General features: G+C 38.5%; 1 protein-coding gene across 2 annotated transcripts in view; it reads left to right on the forward strand.

Annotated features, from left to right (window-relative positions):
* Window positions 1–19,667, forward strand: part of LOC137841430 (potassium voltage-gated channel subfamily A member 5-like) — a 36,843-nt gene that overhangs the window by 7,289 nt on the left and 9,887 nt on the right. The window contains exon 2 of one of the 2 annotated variants that reach the window (XM_068654329.1): window positions 14,555–14,653. The exons of the other annotated variant lie outside the window; for it this stretch is intronic. The gene's annotated coding sequence lies outside the window, so the exon portion shown is untranslated. The remainder of the gene's footprint in view (window positions 1–14,554; window positions 14,654–19,667) is intronic. 2 annotated transcript variants of the gene reach the window in all.

Here is a 19,667-nt window from a genome sequence, read left to right on the forward strand (position 1 = left end):
TTAGTGGTGTGCAACAGTTCTGATTAGCCATAGTGAGTAATGTAGCTGCCCAGCTGAGATTTGTTTGGGTCATTTGGCAAGATATCATGCTCAGTAGTGAAATTTGACAATGTCCTGCAGACAGATTGCCACCGTACTTATGGAAAAATAAAAAGAGAGCTTGATAGACCTAATGACTTTGTTTGGTCTTGCAACTTGCCCAGTGTAGGGTCAGTATGTTGTATGGTGGTCAGCGTGTTGGAAAGATCTCACTAGTAATGAGATTGATCCTGTTCAGGATAGAGCAGCAACAAGAAAACTGTGAGATAACACTTTAACAGAATATTCCTGCTTTTGGTGCAGCTGTCATTGTGTGACCATCAACTTCACTAACCTCCTCTGTTAAGCTAACTTAGTTATTTTTTAAAAATGAAATAGAAAAGATCCTTATAATATTATAGCCATTAAAATCATTCTTCCAAGGCATTCTCCCAAGGCCATTTTGTGTATTTGTAACTTTTCTAAGTTTTTCTTTCACTGTCTTGTTGCATGCATTAACTGCTCCTCACTTCTCTTTGTTACCTTACTGGATTTCTGTTGCTTTTGCCTTAATTTGAGACCTAAGTGTGCTGATACTCTTCACTGAACTTGGATCATGCTGTCTGATGTTACTGTGGAAACTCATACCAGGAATAAACATGGAAATTCTCCAGTAACTACTTTTGGGTCCACTTTCTGGAATATCCCCCGTATTTGTATGATGAAACATTGTGAAAAATATGGGTATTATATCATTAAAATCATGGCTAATTATATGAAATAAGAATATTTATGGCAATTGTAATACAAAAAAAAGTAAAGCTTGTAATGATATGACTAAAAACTTAATTGGAATTAGAAGTTGCAAAGAAAAATAGCTTATTTAAAGAAAAATAACAGCATGCATACACAATTAGCATTAAATATTGCAGTGCTTTCTTGCTTGTGTAATCTAATATAGTGTCCTTATTTGGTATTTCTTGATTCCCAGGTATCCATATTGTATTTTTACCAGGGCTGAAAAAGGCAAAACCATAGGCAGACCTGGAGTTGTTGTTAACTAATGCATTGAAGATGGTTTGTTTACCTGGAGGCATTTTTTTCCTTCTTTTCTCAGTAGTACCAGCTGGTGTAAGAAAAGCATACCTCTCTCCATAAATACTGAAAGAAAGCATGTTTATAAGCTTTGTTGAAAACACCTAAGGATTGAACCCAGTGATTGTAGCTCTAGATTCTCACCACAACGTCATCACTACTTAACTTTGTCATTTTCTCAACTGTTGTAAATGCATGATGCTTGATTCTCTGCTTGTAGTAGCCGATGGGCCACTCTCCTCTGAACTTATAACTCAAGTGGCCTCTGTAAAGTAATCACATCTTTTTGCCAATGTGGTGAATCCAAAACAGTAATGAGTTGTCCATTCTGCATTCTAAAATCCCATTCCTAGGGCACAATCGGTAACTAGTCTAGCTTTGGAATAGCTTTGAATGCCCATCTTCAGGGCTTTCTTTAGAAATTTTCTGCTAAGGATATATACCTGAATTTTGTTTTCATTTTTACCTGGGTGAATCCAAAAAAAAAAAAGAAAGGTGGATCTGCTTGTTCGGGAAGAGATAGATGCAACACCCCTTGTTTTCAGTAGTTTTCTCCTTATTTGACATGGAAATAAGGTTACCTTTTCCAGTGGAATAACGTTACTTTGAATTTTCATTGAGGTGACATGACTTGGAAATGGCTTCATCTAACAGTAAAATTAATAACCTTCCTAGCTGGCAACAGAGCATTACTGCATGGGCCTTCCAGCACAGGTGGCCTTTATGGTTACTGCAGAATTAATTATCCAGATAGAATTTAGAAGTAAAGTGTTGTCTGTATTAGTAATTCAGACAAGTTGGTTGTCATCAGGAGGATGTTTCCAAAGAAATCACTGCAGGTTGTAACACTTCTCTGACATGCTGGATCTCATTTCTGTGTTTCAACTACAATACGCCACATACACTGTCATTTCCTATTTTGTGGGAAGCAGCCTTTAAACAGCCAGAGATAACTGCCTTTCTTTCATGTTTGTTATTGTTTTCTCCTCTATAATTTATGTCACCCATTGCAATCCTTCTCACATGAGTAATGATTGAGGCTGAGGATTGCCCAGTTTTCACAGATATTAACTGAGAAAACCAAGATCTGAGATGAAGAGTTGCTTCTACAAGTAGAAGTGATTATGTTTTTGCCTTCTATTGATCCTTCACTCTTCCAACTTTGATTATTCCATTCTCAGATTACCCTGGCTTTTACCCTTTGGATTAATACCTCACTGTGCATTCGTACCTTCACTTTTGTCACCGTCCATTTGGTAGTGATAGCAGTCATTACTGCAAAGCAGTAACTGGCAGAGCTGTCCTACTGCTGTGCATAGTAGATGTGATTACTGCTAGTAATTCCATAGTTGCCTCCCTTCAGTTTGAGATGGACACATTGCTAGAGTTAGTTGTGTTTGAAGTTGACATAGGAAAGCATCTTGCTAGAGAAGCCACCTTTGATGGAAATCAATAACAGTACTCCTCTCAAGAGTATTCCATCCTCCTCAAATTTAAAAAGGAAGCCAATTTGGAGATAAAAGTTGAAATATGCAGTCTCTTCTGTCAGTTCATGGCCTCAACCAAGTCCAGGTAGCAGAGGCTGTGTGGTCTGTGTCATGTAGGAGTACACAGAGTACATGTACAATGAAGCCTTGCAGCTCTGCTAATGAGAATACAATTGTATAATAAAAACAGATCCAGGATTGCAGTTTGTGTGAAGATATTGGAAGAAGAAGTACAATTTAAAAATACTAGATTGATAGCACCTCTGTCTAAAGGTCTGAGGTATATGCAGGGAGCAGAGGTCAGTAAGGCTGAAATTCCTTTGTTGTGTGGTAGCACTTCACTGGTGGTGTCCTAGTACTTGGTAGCTCCCTGGAAATACATTCCAAGGTTTTCTTTGCTCCCTCCAGAGTTGATAGGGATTAGTTTAGATTCTAACACAAATTAGATACTCCATACTGAATTCTCTCAAGAAAGTTCGGCATAGTTAAATCTCTTCTAGCTCTTCTCTCTTTTCTCTGTTTAGTTGTACGTAGAAATACATGCAGCTGGGGGGAGTGGGAAGCTGAACATGATTTGAATTATTTAAGCAGTGTAGCCTTATAATTTCTTTTCTGTTGTTTAAAATTATTTGAAAATCTGAGGGGGTGTAATTGAGGGAATGCTTAAGTGTTAATTTTCAGAGCAAATTTTATGAGTTCCTTAGTTCAGAAAGCACTACAATTTTCAAGGCAATGCTGCCTTATGTAAAGACAAGAAAGGTTATTGTGGTAGTACTACAGTAATATAAAATAATGAAATAATAAAAATAATGTCACGTTGATATTATTTTATTATTACACAATTAATTCTCAGAATGTTCTAATTAGGAAATATAATCTTTAACATGCTTAGAAATTCTGGCCGTGAAAGGGAATTGATGCTAAGAAATGATTGGTCTGAAGGGTGAAAACAGTTCTGAGAAGTAGTATCTTCCAGTTAAAGTTTACCCACTGTGTTTTGCAGGAAGTAAGATTCATTGAACCAAGTAAGAAACATATGGAAGAGAAGGAATCTATAGCTGGGATATCAGTACATTTGCCTCAGAAAGGAATGGTGGCTCCCAGAGGTGCTTCTGGATTACAGCTTTGGGCAAAATACTTACACAGTATCTCAATGGATCATGTTTTAAAAGTCTACTCGGTGTGTTGAAAGAAAGGATGCAGGTACCTCTATTTATGGAGATCCAGACTGTAGATCCTAAGCAGATACCAGCATCCTGGTGGGGACCTCAGGGAGTAAATCCCAGTAAACATCAAAATTTCAGTCAGATTCCCAGGGCCCACTTTTCCCACACAGTATCTCTGAATGACCTTTTGTGAACATACTAAGTATAGTGGCTCTCATGTCAGTTTGTAGAATGTTTAGAGAAGCTTTGAACCTCTCAGTGTAGTAGTCAAGGCATTTCAGTCTAGATTCCTCTGGAGCCGAGAAGAGCACTGTTTGATTCTTTAGTGGCCCTGTCCCCATGACTGATGAAGCACAGAAGAGCTCTATCAGGTACACACAGGTTACTCACTCAGGTAACTCACAGGTTGCAATGCTTATAACAGGTAAACTATGGCCAAGGTGATAATATTACAGAATGGGGAAAAGTTACTTACAAGAAGCTAGCATTTTCTTATTTTTATTTGTTACCTTTCTCTAATAGTTAATACTGCAGTCTGATGCAGAATTTGCTTGACTGCATAAAAGAATCCCCACAAGCTCGTCCTAGTTGTGTTTGGTATGTTGTTTTTGTTGTTGTTTTGTTTTTCATCTTGAGAATTTCAGACTGATATTCTAAAATGAAACCATTTTAAACAGATGCTAGAAGAATTCCAAGAGATGTAAGAGTGATCTCAGTGATGCATACTGATGAAAGAACAGAGGCTGAGGAGTGTAGGATTTTTGAGCATGAGAGGGAAAACACTCTGGATGGCTTGGAAACATTTTTAAAATGTAATTTGCACTGCTTCCTGCTAGTGGAAAATGGGGTAGGTTCTTTTTAGTAAGGAAGCTGGATATTCCACTGAGGAGGAGATATGAATTCTCATAGACATCCTGACTGCATCTATATTAGAAAATGAAATGCCCCCAGGACCATTCTCTGTCACTGAGGCCAAATGGCATATAGCAGCCTGTGCTCTTTCCCTCCATAACAAGGTGACCAGAAGCAGATTGCCTAATGGGTTCAGTTCCTGGCCTGTGCTAATTCCCAGATTGTGCCTAGATAGTATTTGGGAGAGAGCTTTTTTGTACAGACTTGCCAGTGTGACCAGAAGCTTTTAACAGTATAGGTGATTGGGATTAATTGCCCAGGAATATTTCCTCAAACTGTTTAATTGACAAGTGCAGTGTGTCCATTAAATAGCTTCTGTTTCACATTTAGGGCTAAGAAGTACACCCCACTTTGATACTGCATGGTATCTTGCCTTCAGACAATTTCTTGGAGTACCTTAAAAAGCTTTACATATTCCACCTGTTGGTAATTTCTAACCTTAAACAATAGTCAGTCTCTGTTCACTGATCAGAATTATTTCTGCAGAGTTCTGTTCACATCTAATTCTGCTTCCACGTGAACTTGTGTATAAGCACATATACTAAAAGTCACTACAAAAGTCCCCCACTTTCCTAGGTGCAAGTGGAGAACACGTGAATCTGACAGTGAGAACAGGATACTGTTGCTTTCTTTTTTGTGTGCCTGACTTTTCTGTATGCACCATCCTGTTGTAAGCTATCCATTGTGTGTCAATCACTGCACCTTGTAATTCTGCTTAGGAACTGTAGTACAATAAAGACCCTGGTGGCCCAGCACATTACTTGTTCTTGTTATGTGGCAGACTGTATTGGAAAACACAGATAAAAATACAAATACAGATAAAAAATACAAAGAAATTCAGGCAGCAGGAGACCTACAGAGATCTCATTGAAGCCAGTGTCCTTCTCAACAAAATGGTCAGCCTCACCTAAGTGATCTGCAGATACCTAGCTTGTTCCTGAAGATCCTTCTGTGCTGGTCCACTCTGTTTACACTGTGGGTTAGGTTTATATTCCTTTTCATATATGCTAAGAAGTTAAATTTGGTCCTAAATTTATTGAAAACTGAGAGGGGATTAGTGATAGGTCAAAATATGTAAATACTTTCTGACCACTGTTAGCTTTCAAATGTTTGTGACTTCTCTAAGTCCATGTGAGATAGCCTCAGAAAAATGTGCATTCAGGAAAGCATCTGAAAGCATTGCTAAGCTTTTCTTACAAAGCATTAGGATTTTGCATGTAATACTGAAAGCAAAACTATTACAAGTGCATGTAACTGTTACTGCTTCCAGTGCTGTAAAACAGTGGAGCACCCAGCACAGGGGTAGAGTGAACCACCACTAGAATTCTTCTGTAGCTTCAAGGAGAATCTGTGTGGCAGCATTTTCTCTGTTGTGGTTGCCAGGGACTGGAACATTAGTTACATTCAGTCAGATTGGGAAGTAAGTGTGATGTCTAGAAGTAAACTTCAACTTCAGATCTTTTCTGATGTAGTAATTTGTAGATCATGACAACAATAACTGCAATAATTTAAGATGTTAATGACCTCAGCCATCCCAACAAATAGGTAAGAAGCAAGTCACTCTGAATGAAGTGTTAAGGGCAGGTAAATGTATCGAGGGGATTTCATTTTTTTTAGTGTTTGTAGGCAGAACAACTTATGATCTTCCAGTGAACCTAGTCTTTCTTCTAATGACTCAGTTTTGTTCTTAGTCTCTGTTTTCTGACAGAGTTTGTCATCCTTCTAGGAGGATTGGCAGGACAAGACTTCTGAGTACTGGAGACCTGTCCAATGATGGCAATTTAAACAAATATTCTGAAGAATTTCTGCTGTGGAGGGGGGTTTACTCCAGCAAATGAGTGGGCCGGCTTATTGTGGGGTTTATGTCTTATGCAACCATGAGAACTTGAAGTCTGGAATGCTTAGATACACCACCTGGAAAGTTTCATTAAACTTCCCAGGGCATCAGTCTTCAAAGTCTGTTTCAGTAATGAATAATCATATTTAGGAATTATTCAATACCTAGAGACAGAACACATACCTAAATGGGTATTAAAAAACAACAACAACAAAACAAGAAGTCAAAAGTATAATTCAAACCAAACACACCTTAGAGGTGTAACAAATGGCTAAGTCCCAAATAGGATTACAATCAAAGTTTTACAGTTTATTAAATGAATAGAGGTAAGCAAACAGCGCTGGGTGCGCCAGGAGTCTCTGCTCCACCAAGACAAACACAAGTTACATCAGGCGTCTGGTTTTTATGCTCCTAGGCTCCTACATATTCATTATTACTTCTAGAAAAGGCAGGGAACTAATTATAATTAGTTCCTGGAATCTGAACCCTCCTACTGGTGCATGCGTATCAGTCTCTGGGGGTCTCTCGTGCTGAAGGCTCGTAGTCTTCCTCCCAGGCTTTTATTCTTGTATTCCTTTGTCCATCTTGGCTGGATGTCAGAGACTTATACAGCATCCCCTGCAAGCTTTGTCTTTTAGTCATCCTTCAGCTTTTCACTTCTCCTTAATCTCTTGGCCAGATATCAGAGACTTGCATAGTGTTCCATGCAATAGTCACAATAGTTAGCAGTTATTCTGAAACCCCTTTGTTCTCTTATCCCCTATTGACACGAATTGCTGGACCATTCCTTTGCAAAATACAAGAACTATATACATTAACCACTCAGTTTTTCTGAGACTTGTGGTTATACAAGGGTATGTAAGACAGAAAGTAGCATTTCATCATATCATGCGGCCCTAGCATTGTTCCATATTGACACAAATCAGATGAACAATTTTCACAGAGGTAAGTGACCAAAATCATTATTGGAGCTGGTAAGGAGAAGGGGCTTTTCTAATAATTAGTCTTGGAGAGAGAAGTTGTGATGTCATTATTGCAGTGTTTATGGGCAGAGTGATATATATTTAAAATATTTCAGGATTCCATCCGGCCCTTTGTTTACTCTGTAACTGTGAATTAGTCCTACTGAAACCAACTTTTGTTCTGTTCCAGGAGTCCTACTCATATAGACTTGAGGTTTGCAGTCATGTCCTTTTCCCTTGAGTTTTGACAGACTAAACAAAGCAGAGACCTCTCTTATAGTGTTAGCATGTTGAGAACATGTGCTGTGGGGAGAAGAAAGTGTGAGATAGAATACTGATTATTGTCCAAACTTAGCTAGCAAATAGCAACGTAGCACATCTTGCTCATCTATATGTATTTCCCAGCAGGTAATGCTGGGAAGGTGTGTGAAGGGCCCACATTTGGAAGAGACAATAATGGGAGACTGATGTCTGGAGCAAAATGCTCATGCAAAAATGCTTCTTCCCTGGGGAAGCTCTCCCACAGCTAGATGTAGTGTTATCTAGCTGTCTGGTTCTAATTCCAGGACTGCAAAGAGAGCATGGCTCTTAAAACTCTGCCTGGGATTTTTATTTTTGTATTTATTTATTTATTTATTTTCTGCTGTTGGGTAATTAACCCAAGCATTCAAGAATCAGTCTTTAATTTCATATGCCATCCACTTTTTATCCCCAAAATCTATACTACTGATTTTCTAATTGAATTATAATGGGTGTAAATGCACACTGTTAAATTTCCTCCTGTTATTTGCATAAAACTCAGAGACAGGAGCCAGTGTAACATACTTCGAATTTGTTTTCCTTTTAAGAAGGGGTTTTCATTTTAGATTTAATTATTTATTTATTTTTCCTGGGCACATCTGATGTCAGGCTTCCCAGATGAGAATGGTTAGACTGGTGCTGACATTTTTAGAAATATGTGCAAATGGAAAAATATCCTGGGAGTTCTGCCAATGGCTGATTCTGTAAAGTTTTAGAGTCCCCACTGAACAGGAGACATGAGCCAGGTACCTTTATAGAAAAGAAGTCTTACTCATGAAGTACCTACTTGGGTGTGTTCAATGAGTGCCTTCTCAATTTAAGAAAAGAGCAGAAGGGAATTCCAGAAGATTCTGATTCTGTTAGGAGATACTTATTCACCTTTCAGACCAAATGATAAACAGCTGATTTAGCATCTTTCTCAAAGGAAGGCACAACTACAGCAAAAGATCCTGGCAAAAACAAAACAAAACAAAACAAAACAAAACAAAACAAAACAAACAAACAACACACACACACACACACACAAAAAACAAACACACACACAAAAAAACCACACACACACACACAAACAACAACAACAAAAGATTTTCCAAGATTTAACATGCAAGGATAACAAACAAAGTGGTTCAGACAAATTTCCTTCCTGATCCATGGCTATTCCTTCTAGTTCGGTGCTGATGTGACTGGGACAAAATAGTGTAGAGCTGAGTTGATTTGCAGTGAATCCAGTCTTTTCATTTCACACTGAGATGGCAGAATTTGGAGGATGAGTGCAGTTGATTAGTAGTGCTATGAATGTGAATTTTCATAGGCTTTGCAGCATGCTCATTTTAACTGTTCTCAACAGAGCAAATGTCTCATTAACAAATAATAGTCTTTCACGGCGTGCAGGTCAAATGCTGCTCTTTACTCGAGGAGAAGCAGACCACCCTAAGAGAACAGGGGATTGTTGAACAGGGGTTAAACCAACACAGGATATACCTAAGGGTACAATATCAGTGCTTGCTGAGAGCAGATTGGCTATGTCTATATCCAGGGCTGCAGGCGACTCCCGCTGTGTTGCTGGCTCTGTTGAGTTTGGATCTCAGTAGGAGCCTGGGGCCAGGAGCTGGTGCTTTTCACTGAGGCAAAATAGTGCTCAGTGAGTGGCAGGACCTCAGCTCCAGCTGAGCTCAGTGCTTAGCCCTGTCTGCTGACTGGCTGTGTCTTGCCTCTGTGAGAAGCAGAATCTGCTGAATTGCCCCATGGGTCAGTGCTCAACAGGATCAGTGGCTCTTCTTCCACCCTGCTTGGCATATTCTGTACAGCTGGCTCTCCCCTCTCCCCTGATGAATGGTAGCATGCTTGTTTGAAGCATGCACCATTGTTTTCCCAGCATGAGAACATTTTGCAGAGTCAGCAGTCTCCAGAGCCCAGAATGCTTCGTTTCATCATCATCTCTTTTCTGTTTACCTTATGTTATGTTCACTTGTTGACAAGGCTGAGTGGATGTGGCTGTGCCTGGTGCTGCACATACCAGCCCGTGTGTTGTGGAGTGCATATTCTGTCCTTGGCAGGGCTCCCTGGTCTGGCTTATATTATGGATGGCTCCCCACTCAGGGACACTCTGGCTTATTGGTGGTCTGAGCAGAAAGTCTAGGTACAGCTATTTTGACATATGTTAGGATTTCTCTGCAACTGCTGTGTGGAGTACCACAGAAATAGAGTATATCAGCCTTACAGAAGACAGCATGTTGAACTGAGTTGGATTCATTCTGATTCATTCCGTAAAAGGATTTGATTGTTTCCAAGGGGAGAGTTTTTTAGTTACTCTGTGTTTTTGGTTTTGTCTTTTATCAGTAGTTTTTGAATGTCTTGGCTGTTTTAAAGCAAATTTGGCAGGACTCTAGCCTTAAAAAAAATATTTTTAAAACTTTTGTAAAGGTAGCCGAGTGCACAAAGAAAAGATAGCCAAATGAATACTGCTTTTCTTAGGGAAAAGTTACTACATTAGCTTTCCTAAAATTGTACTCTATGAATACAGGAAGGACATAGTGAATGAAATACATTATTAAAAAAATGTATTCACAGACTTCTCTGAAATGTAACAAATACTGATTAGATGCCATTTATAGAATTACAGCAAGAAGCAGAGTTGTGCTTAGTAATATGGCAAATAAGAGCATATTTAGACAGAGTCCTTCCATTCTTCTAGCAGTACATTCAGAACAAATTTCAGACTTCTAACTTCTCCTAAAGTCCATTGTAACTGAGAGAGAGAGAGACAGACAGGCAGAGACCAAGAGACCCCTCTTGATTTCAGTGAGTTTGGGGCCAGGTTTGTCATGGTCTGTCTCATGCCATCCTGGTGTTTTACAAGTTGAGGAAACAAAATCTTGAAACCAAAACTCTTATTCTTTTCTGCTGCATTGAAGTGGAGTGCTTGGAGGGTTAGGAGGAATGGAGGAAAGAGTTTTCAAGAAAGCTCTCTCTTTAGTATTAGACTTTAAAAAGGCTGAGTTTAAGTAGATTAGTTTGTATGCCCCATAGCATCCATGCACAGCAGTAGTGCTAGCTGCAGCTTCTTTTCTTCCTGGAACTGAATAACAGCTCATCCTATTTCCTTTTGTAAGAATAAAGTACTATGCAGAGAGTTTGTTGATTCCTCCCTACTTACCAACCAACTATCCATACATATTACTTCCACGGTGGCATTTTCTTTATGGGATAGGACTTCATGGCCTGCTTTGAGAATAGATGGTAAGAAAAGCAAGAAATATTACTGTGCTGTGTTTAAAATGGGACCTGAAAAGCATAACTGGGCCCTGAACTACTTTCCCAAGGTCACATAGTGCCAGGGTGCACAACAGAGAATGTATTTCCTGAATGGGATACTAATATCTTAATTTTAAGTACCATGTGGTCACACTTGCTGCCAACATGTCTTACAATCATAAACTCAAATGAAAGTGTTAAGTATACCTGGCCAGAATTACCGTCAATTTAGTGACATCTAGTAGAATAGTTGTTATATACAATTTGCTGTTGAATTTACAAATTTGTTTATCACTTCTGCTCCTGGCCATTGTGATCTGTTTTATTTACATTCTCATACAGTGTTCATTACTGATTCTGCATTCACCAGCTCCAACAATGCTGTAAGAAATGTATCTAACAGCCTTGGTGTATTGTTTCTCTCATCCTCTCCTTGTGAGAGCTGTAAGAAGTGAAGCAATTGGGGATTTTAAAAAGGAAATATGGATACACATGTATTAACAGTATGTGTAGCTATTATTTATTTATTTATTTATTTTTAATATCTTGGGTTGAAATTATGGATCATCCTGAAGTCAGGGCACTTAAACTTCATCAGTTCATATATGGAAAATTTGTGGGGGAATTAGAAGGTGTTTGATATGTTGCCATTGCTAAGAAAGAGTGCAGCATTTTGTCGTCATTGTAGTGATGGCTTTCTTGTGATATCTATTTAAAAAAAATGGTAAAATTCTCTACAGATCAGACACTAACAACATTTTTAACTTTTTACTATGCAAAAATGCAGTATATGTAATAATGCAAAGGTAGACAGGAAAAGCTCTACATTTAAAATCTGTTTTTTTTCAATTAAGATTATGATGCTGTGAAGTCTGACTCATGGTTGTCAAATCCTCAGCCTATTCAATTTTGTGAAAAAACAGCCTTTTTTGAATGATAATAAATACTGCAGAAAGGCTACAGAAGAGGGGTATAGGCACACAGAACCTGACTTTGTATCCAGTAAGGAATTCAAAATTTTAGAAAAATCTTCAGCAAAAGCCTTGTGAATTATTTTGTTTCCCTTTATATTCTTGCACCATTGGAAAATAAATATAACAATCTGCTGCAATACAAATAGAATATAATCTGCTATTTTCTCTTGACCATTGTGAAAGTCTGCTAGAATAGTCAAAGAATGGCATGCAGGCAGTTTGTAAAATCATTTTGCATGAAGGGATTTCAAAAAGCTTCCCCAAAAGCTACCTACAAGTTATTAACTCACATTTGGGGACCATCTGCCTAGTAGCTTTTCAAAATAATTCTATAAGCACACAGGCTAAAAGCAAGGAATATCTTACAAAAGCATCTTTTACAGAAATAAAAAAAAAAAAAAAAGAGAGAGAGAGAGAGAAAGAGAGAGAAAGAGAGGAGAGAGAGAGAGAGAGAGAGAGAGAGAGAGAGAGAAAGAAAGAAAGAAAGAAAGAAAGAAAGAAAGAAGAAAGAAAGAAAGAAAGAAAAGGCAAATCCCCAAATAGTTGTGCTTTACCTTTTGTTACTTCTATAGGTTATAAATCATAAGAAAGGACAGAAGTGTAGCTGGGGCATTGCCAAAATATATACATGTTCTGAGAATCATCATGCAGTTTACATTGTAGAATTTTGGCCTATTTTGGTGGCAGCTACATTTGCTTGGGCAAAATGCAGTGTCTGTGATATGGGCATTACTATGGGTCATCAGACTTTAGGATGTTACTGCAATTTTCCTGCTGTAGAGAAAGACCACATGTCGGAGATAGGTTTTTTCAAAAGCTGTAAGGCTTCGTTTACATGGGAACACTTTGAAAACTTAACCTGAATAATAGCTAGATCTGATGTGTGATGGTGTGATGACTGGAAGTGGTACATACACCTCTGTGTAAGTCTAAAGGTAAGTCTGACTCAATATAACTAAGTCCATATCAGAATACTGAAACAAATTTAAACTTTATTATTTTAAAGGAGAATGACTGCGCAGGGACTAAACAGACTAAAAATGACTTTTTCCTAAGCATAAAATCCCCATTTTTAAGAGTCATTTGATAAGTCTGAAAGGACTGAAAATCATTGACAAACAGCCATGCCATGTTTATAATTTGCTGTAAACAAATGGCATAATTTTACAATGCACTGAGTCTTGAATTTTTTTATTATTTATTTTTTTTCCCCCCAGGTCCTAAATTCCTTTTGCCATCTGTAGGTATTGAATGCAATCGGTATGAGCCAGCATGAAGTACAGGTAGAATTGAGAATGACCTGTGCTGCTCAATATGCAGATATGTCATAGCTCTCATCAAATTTCCTGGCTATTGAATGAAGAGTAACTTAATCCTGTGAGCTATGAACAATACTTTACCTTTCCTAGCTGCAAAACAGACTGGTGACCTGGAATTAGGGTCAGAGAAATGTCTGCTCTATTTTTATTTGATTTGAATTGTATCTGGACTCTGAAGGCGTGATACTCTACTACAGAATTTAATGGAAAATTTGCTACTGGCTTCAATAAATATGGGTTTAAGCAGCACTGCTGCTGATTTCAGTAAACTTTCCTACTATCAGTTGGATGGAATAGCAATGGGTCTGCACCTTGCTCAGAAAGAGTGAAAAAAAATCAGAGACAGCAGTCTGCAAAAGGTTAAGGATGAGATAATTATTATTCACTGTCATCTCCAAACTTAAATTATGATTCAGATTGGTTCTGTGCTCTCCAGAAAGGCATCACATGGAACTATATAGGGCTGGGTGTCACTGTCAGTGCATAATATTTAACCTGGATAAAACGGAGCTATAGAAGGCAGGAGGAATTTGAGGCAAATGGGACTTGGGGGTTTCCTTAAGAAAACTTATCTGAGGAGTTATAAGTAACAAAATGATGTTTAAAGACATTGTATAGCGTCATAGCCACACTAATACTAAGGATTTGAAAAGATAGCTGGAATAGCCATTGATTCCATGTTTTTATTGTCTATAACTTATAATTGTGGATAATCTGGATATTCCCTTAAATATCCTGCCCCTTTGGAATACAGTTAAGTATTTTCCCTGTACAATTTCCTGTGTCACTAATTCCATGGCTTAATTGCATGCCTTGTAAAAAAGTATTTCCTTTTCCTGTTTTTAAACTGCCTGACATATATTTTATTGATTGTCCCTAGCATATTTTTCTCAGTGAACAAAAAGTCCTAGTCTGATTTACTTTGTTCTCTATAACATAAATTTTGCTGAAAGTCTTATCCTTTATGAAGTAAATAACCCAGTCTTTTCTACAACTTTACATATGACGGTTGATCAAGGCCCTGGATCATTAGCATATTTTCTGGGGGCCTTTTCATGTTTTGAACTCCAGCATCTAAATCTGTTCACAGGATCCTAAATGGCGCTGATCCACTAATTAATGTAAAGGCGGCATGACATTTTCAGCTTCATTTTATTTTCCACATGCACCCTGGCATCTTCATAACCTTGATTGCAGCTTGCATAGTGATCAAAACCTTCACTTTGCAGGTAGTAAAGGCCGTGTCTGCACTGGTAGTCCTTCTCAGGAACTGAAGAGGAGCACTTACCCAAAGTGGGTGCTGCCAGGTCTTCTGGATGTTCACTGTGGTGAGAGTTGGGCATATTCAAATTTGAATGCTTCTGTTGAACATTCTGGCTATCTTGTCTTTACACTGCTCACATAGACATTCCCAGAAGTATTCTAGCTTTTTTTTTTTTTTTTTCCAGAATGTATACAGATATTTATATCCCTGTAATGCTTATGAATATTTTTTCTTTATACATTATATTGTTACAAATTTTACTGGCCATTTAGTTGTATATTCATCTAGCTTTTTCCTCCTTCTGAAGGCCCTCAAAGTTCTTTTTTGTCCCAAATAGTTAAAAAAGAAGAAGGGGGGGGGAGGAGGGGATGATACTTTATTTCACTTCCACCTCTCCAGAGGAAATGTAAATATTCAAGAAAAGATCAATATGGACCAATGATGACAAGAGATGTGTTAGTGACAGTGACAGTGGACATTCAATAGGAATAAATGACTGCTGCATTCACTGTAAAATTGTCCCCTGAATACAGAATAGGATGTTATGATCTGCTGAGATCTAAAAGTTTTGATTTACTTGTTTCTGTAGGCTTCAGGAGGCTGAGATACGTTAGTGAATGCTCTAAGTTATGAGGAGCAACAATGAATGATAAAGGACTCCACTGAGCACTGACTGGGTCCGTTAGCCATTTGGAGCTCAATAATCTTATTTCTCTGGAGATGTTCAAGTGTTGCAGTGAAAGTAAATCTGTGTGTCTTGGCTGTGGGTGTGTGAGACTGTGCTGAAAGATGGTTTCATCTTTTGCTCTTTTCAATTTGTGAATGGCCTTGTTCTTTGAACAACTAGCAAAGACATTAGTGAGACTGCCTTATCAAGCTGTCCTGCTAATTTTGACAGCCTCTGTGAGGCTCAGAGAGACAACACCTCCTACAGGCTCTAGCAACACCTGTTGAAGTTATATTCTGTCAGACACAACATTGCCTTGCCAGCCTGAATTTGCCTTTGCAGCTGGTAGCTTTAGGACCAGAAACCTGCCCAATACTTCTTCGTGTTGAGGTAGATGGTATTGTTTCAGCAGACTCTTTATTTTTTCTGATGTTATTATATTCCTGGTCTTCATTCCCAGTTCACAGAGAAGTATGCCCTCACATCATAGCCTGGGCAAAAGCAGGGACAGAGGAAAAGCAATGCCTCAGGATGATCGCTCTCATATTAATGAACATATCAGGGCTGATTTAATTAAATAGCATGAAAATGAAAAGCTAATCTGACCCTTTTTGTGGCAGTTAAATTGTGCAGTTTAGATAATTACCAGTGTCTGTCTCAAAAACAATAGGCCCAGCCCTGATTCTATTCAAATCCTTGGAACTTTGCCACTGACTTCCCAATGATCCGAATTGAACTCAGCATTCTCTTTCATACAGAGGAGAGGATTCTGACAATCCTTTCAAAGAGAGAATATTGATGATCTCTGTCAATAACTTGAATCCTGTTACAGTAGCATCAGGTAGTTTCTTAGGGAAAATTGTTAGATTCTTGCACATCAGTATTGTGTTTCAGAGGTATATTTGCTGAGTTACACTTTTTATAAAATCCCTTAATAAGTGAGTCTATTTGCTCACCATCTGGTGATGATCTTACTTAAAATACAGTGAGATTGGCAACTAAATCATTCATGGACAAAGTATAAAAGTTGCATGAATCAGTTAATACTGTTAAGTCCAAAACTTACTTGTAGATACTTGAAAAAGCAAACTATAAATCTTTCCTCTTAGGACATAAACTCTTTGTAAGAAGGAGAAATATCTCACATGCTTCTAGTGCCAAAATATCAAGTAGCATTTTTTTTTCCCTCCAGATTTCTTTCCTGTTAACTCTTGTTCAAAATATAGCACTGTAATACTTGTCTTGAAACTGGTTACACCTCATATTCAAGGCAAAATTCTTACACTTTAAAGATTCAGTTTCATCCTGGAAGCTTTAGTCTTGCTTCAATTACTTTAAGTGCTTTTCAGAGATGCACCAAGCAAGGAACTAATCTCGTTCTGTGTTATTTTCAGTGCCTGCTAATGTTTATATCCAATGGTGGCTTCCATGTGCAGTCAAGATCCATTTAGAGGGGATGCATGTACTAAAAATCTTATTTAAAATAAGTTTGAGAAATCTGCTAGCAGATAAGGTTGAAAATTCCTACATACAGGATTAAAATGGGATGAGTTCAGAAAAGTATTTGCATAGTTTCGTAGATTAACAGTGCCAGAAGACATTTTGTTAGGTGAGGATGTAAACATATAAACTTGAAGCCTGTAGTGACACACACCATCTGTCATGGACTCAGAGCCTCACTCAGCTTTTCATTTAATGAGCGGGAAGATGAAGAGGGTGGGTCTTGACATCCCAAGCCATCAAAGATGAATGAGATCTCCTGAAGGTTTGTAGTAGTGAGGAAAAATTGTGGGTTGCTCTATTTGACAGCTGGTTGACCAAAATCCTTTATGACCCATAGTAGAGTTGAATGTGTATTGTGTTCCCTACCCAGTTTCCTTCCTCCATTAACTCAACCATTTGTTTTTTTCATGTGAGATGAAAGGATAATAGTATACCAAATCAGTGTGAGTGACTTGGGACTATAACCAACATTAGAGACTCAGGTTCAAGTTGCTCATTAGAATACTGACAACTTGGGGTTTGAAGTGGCTGTTTAAAATCCCAAGAGGATATCTTCTAAATCTGCTTTTTCATTCTCATCCCTTCCATCTCCTCCCCTCAAAACTCCTCCAATTAATCACATCTACTGCCTAGCACATATCAAAAAATAGTGTAGATCAACCTTTAAGCTTCATTTGACTACCTGGCTGCTGTGTATGGGAATGTGGCAAGACACAGGAATCTTCCATTTTAATTTCTTTTTTTGTGTATGTTTGAGAGTGTTTGCTGTTACCTTGGGAAGTCACAAGGAGTGAGACCATTCTTTTCATGTTTTCAGTTAGCATCATGTTTAGATTGGCCCAGAAAAAATTGTACAATTGTACAGTTACCGTCCAGGACACATAGTCTTTCAGCCTACAGTGCCCTTACATAATTTCATCAATCATGTACAAGCGGCTGTCACAGAGACATGTTGTGGGACAAGCTTTCTTGAGGAAGGAATTTCAAGATATTGTCTGCAAGAGCTGGTAAAGACCTAGTGTCCCATCTGAGAACCTTTCCCAGAGAACTCTGAACTACATGTAAAACAGGCATGTTTCCATATCACATATCTCTTTTGAGACCTAACATCCTCAAAAAAAAAAAAAAAAAAATCACTGAAAAAGTACCTTGCTTGTCAACTACCGGTGAGCAGTGAGCACACTGGACTGTGCCTCTGCAACTTCCCTCCCTTGTGTTTGGATCACCTGGATGAGACATGTGCAAGGAAGTGCAGCAACACAGTACCAGCCTGATGTGAGTGAAGAATTCCTGTTTACAAGTGATTTCCCAGCTGTTATGAGCAATTGTTTTTCTGGATTTTTTTGCCTCTCAGATGATAAGACAAACCTGAAAACTAAGATATTTCAAAAGCCCCATTTACTTCATATAGTCATCTTAGAACAGCTCCAAACAAATACAGATTCAGGACAAGAGACTGCAGCTCAACACTACTTGAAAATACTGTTGATGTGAGTTTTACAAGCAAAAAGTTTTGTTTAAGTCAGTAGTACCAAGGAGCCTGTCTATTGAACAGAAAGCCCACAGCTGCTCACAGCAGGACACTGCTGCTTTAACAAGCTTTTCTCTAACTGCTCCAATACCCTGTAGCGGGTGGTTTATGTTGTTGTTGTAATCATCTATCAAACTGCAACATCATTTGTTGTCCTGAGGTGCTGACTCTAGTGGAAGCTTCTACTGCAGTTTTCCCAGGCTTCATTTCAGGTCACTAATCATATCCTCCGCAGGCTTTTGCATGGATTGTCCTCCAGCTGGAAGAATTATCCAAGAGAAATGACATGACTTACCAGTCTGGGGTCACATTTCTAGATTGTGAGTGGACTGAGGGAAGCTTCTGTCCTTTGTCTTCATGGAAGACCTGACATTTGAATGTGGTGAAGATGTGCAAGCCTTCAGTCTTAGTTCTTTCTCACGCACATCCTCTTCCCTCCAGGCAGCCAGCTACATTGGGAATGGACAAGAAGAGAGAGCAGAGGATGTGATGGGTGACTTGAGCTGGCATCTGGATGCTGAGCAGCAAAATGTCTCTGCTGGCTTAGGTTACCAACAAAAGATTTGTTGCCTTGTCTCTGAGTCACCATCAGAAATCCACATATAGGACTTGAGTTGAGTTGACAGTATATGAAGTTTGCCCCGAGACAAATTTGGAGAACAAAACAGTGATAGGAATAAAACATATTTTTCTTTATTTTGTTCTGTTTTGTTACCTGCAAAACAAGATTTGACAGAGTGGAAAAGCAGGAGGCCACATGATTTAAAAGGGATAGATAAAGGGCTAGTTGAGACCTTTTGGCAGATTTGTTTGTGAAAGCTGGAATAATGCACTGTAGCACAAATGATCCCTCTGCTAACCTTACCCCATATCCAAGCCATTCCTACCTACCACCTCAGCAAAAAAGCAGAATGCTTTGACTAAATACTTGCTAAAGTCCTTGGAGACCTCACTGCTCCAGTAGCTGTGTGAGACAAATATTGCTACTGAGTGGAATTCTCAGCCCTGAGATTCTCTTTCCTGATACAAATGTCATTTTTTTGGCAGGATGCAGATATTCCATTGACAATGTTTCTTTGACTTCTCCTAATGAAAAAGGAGAAAAGATGACCATCTAGCCTTAGATTTATAATATTCTTGAAGGAATACATGGTATCCAATTGCTAATTCACATGTTATTGAGGTATTCCCTCTAACCTAGGGAGTTCACAAAAGAAGTGAATCCTCTCTGTTCTTTGCTTCTGTTTGGTTAGAAAATGCTCTCAGGAAAATGGAGTTGAAAGTTCTGATTCTTGAAAGAGGTCTCTAACACTCAACAGAGACATAAAGAAATGAATGGAACGGAATGGAACGGAATGGAACGGAATGGAATGGAAT

The sequence above is a fragment of the Anas acuta genome, chromosome 1 (assembly GCF_963932015.1).
Source record: "Anas acuta chromosome 1, bAnaAcu1.1, whole genome shotgun sequence".
Classification (NCBI taxonomy): domain Eukaryota; kingdom Metazoa; phylum Chordata; class Aves; order Anseriformes; family Anatidae; genus Anas; species Anas acuta.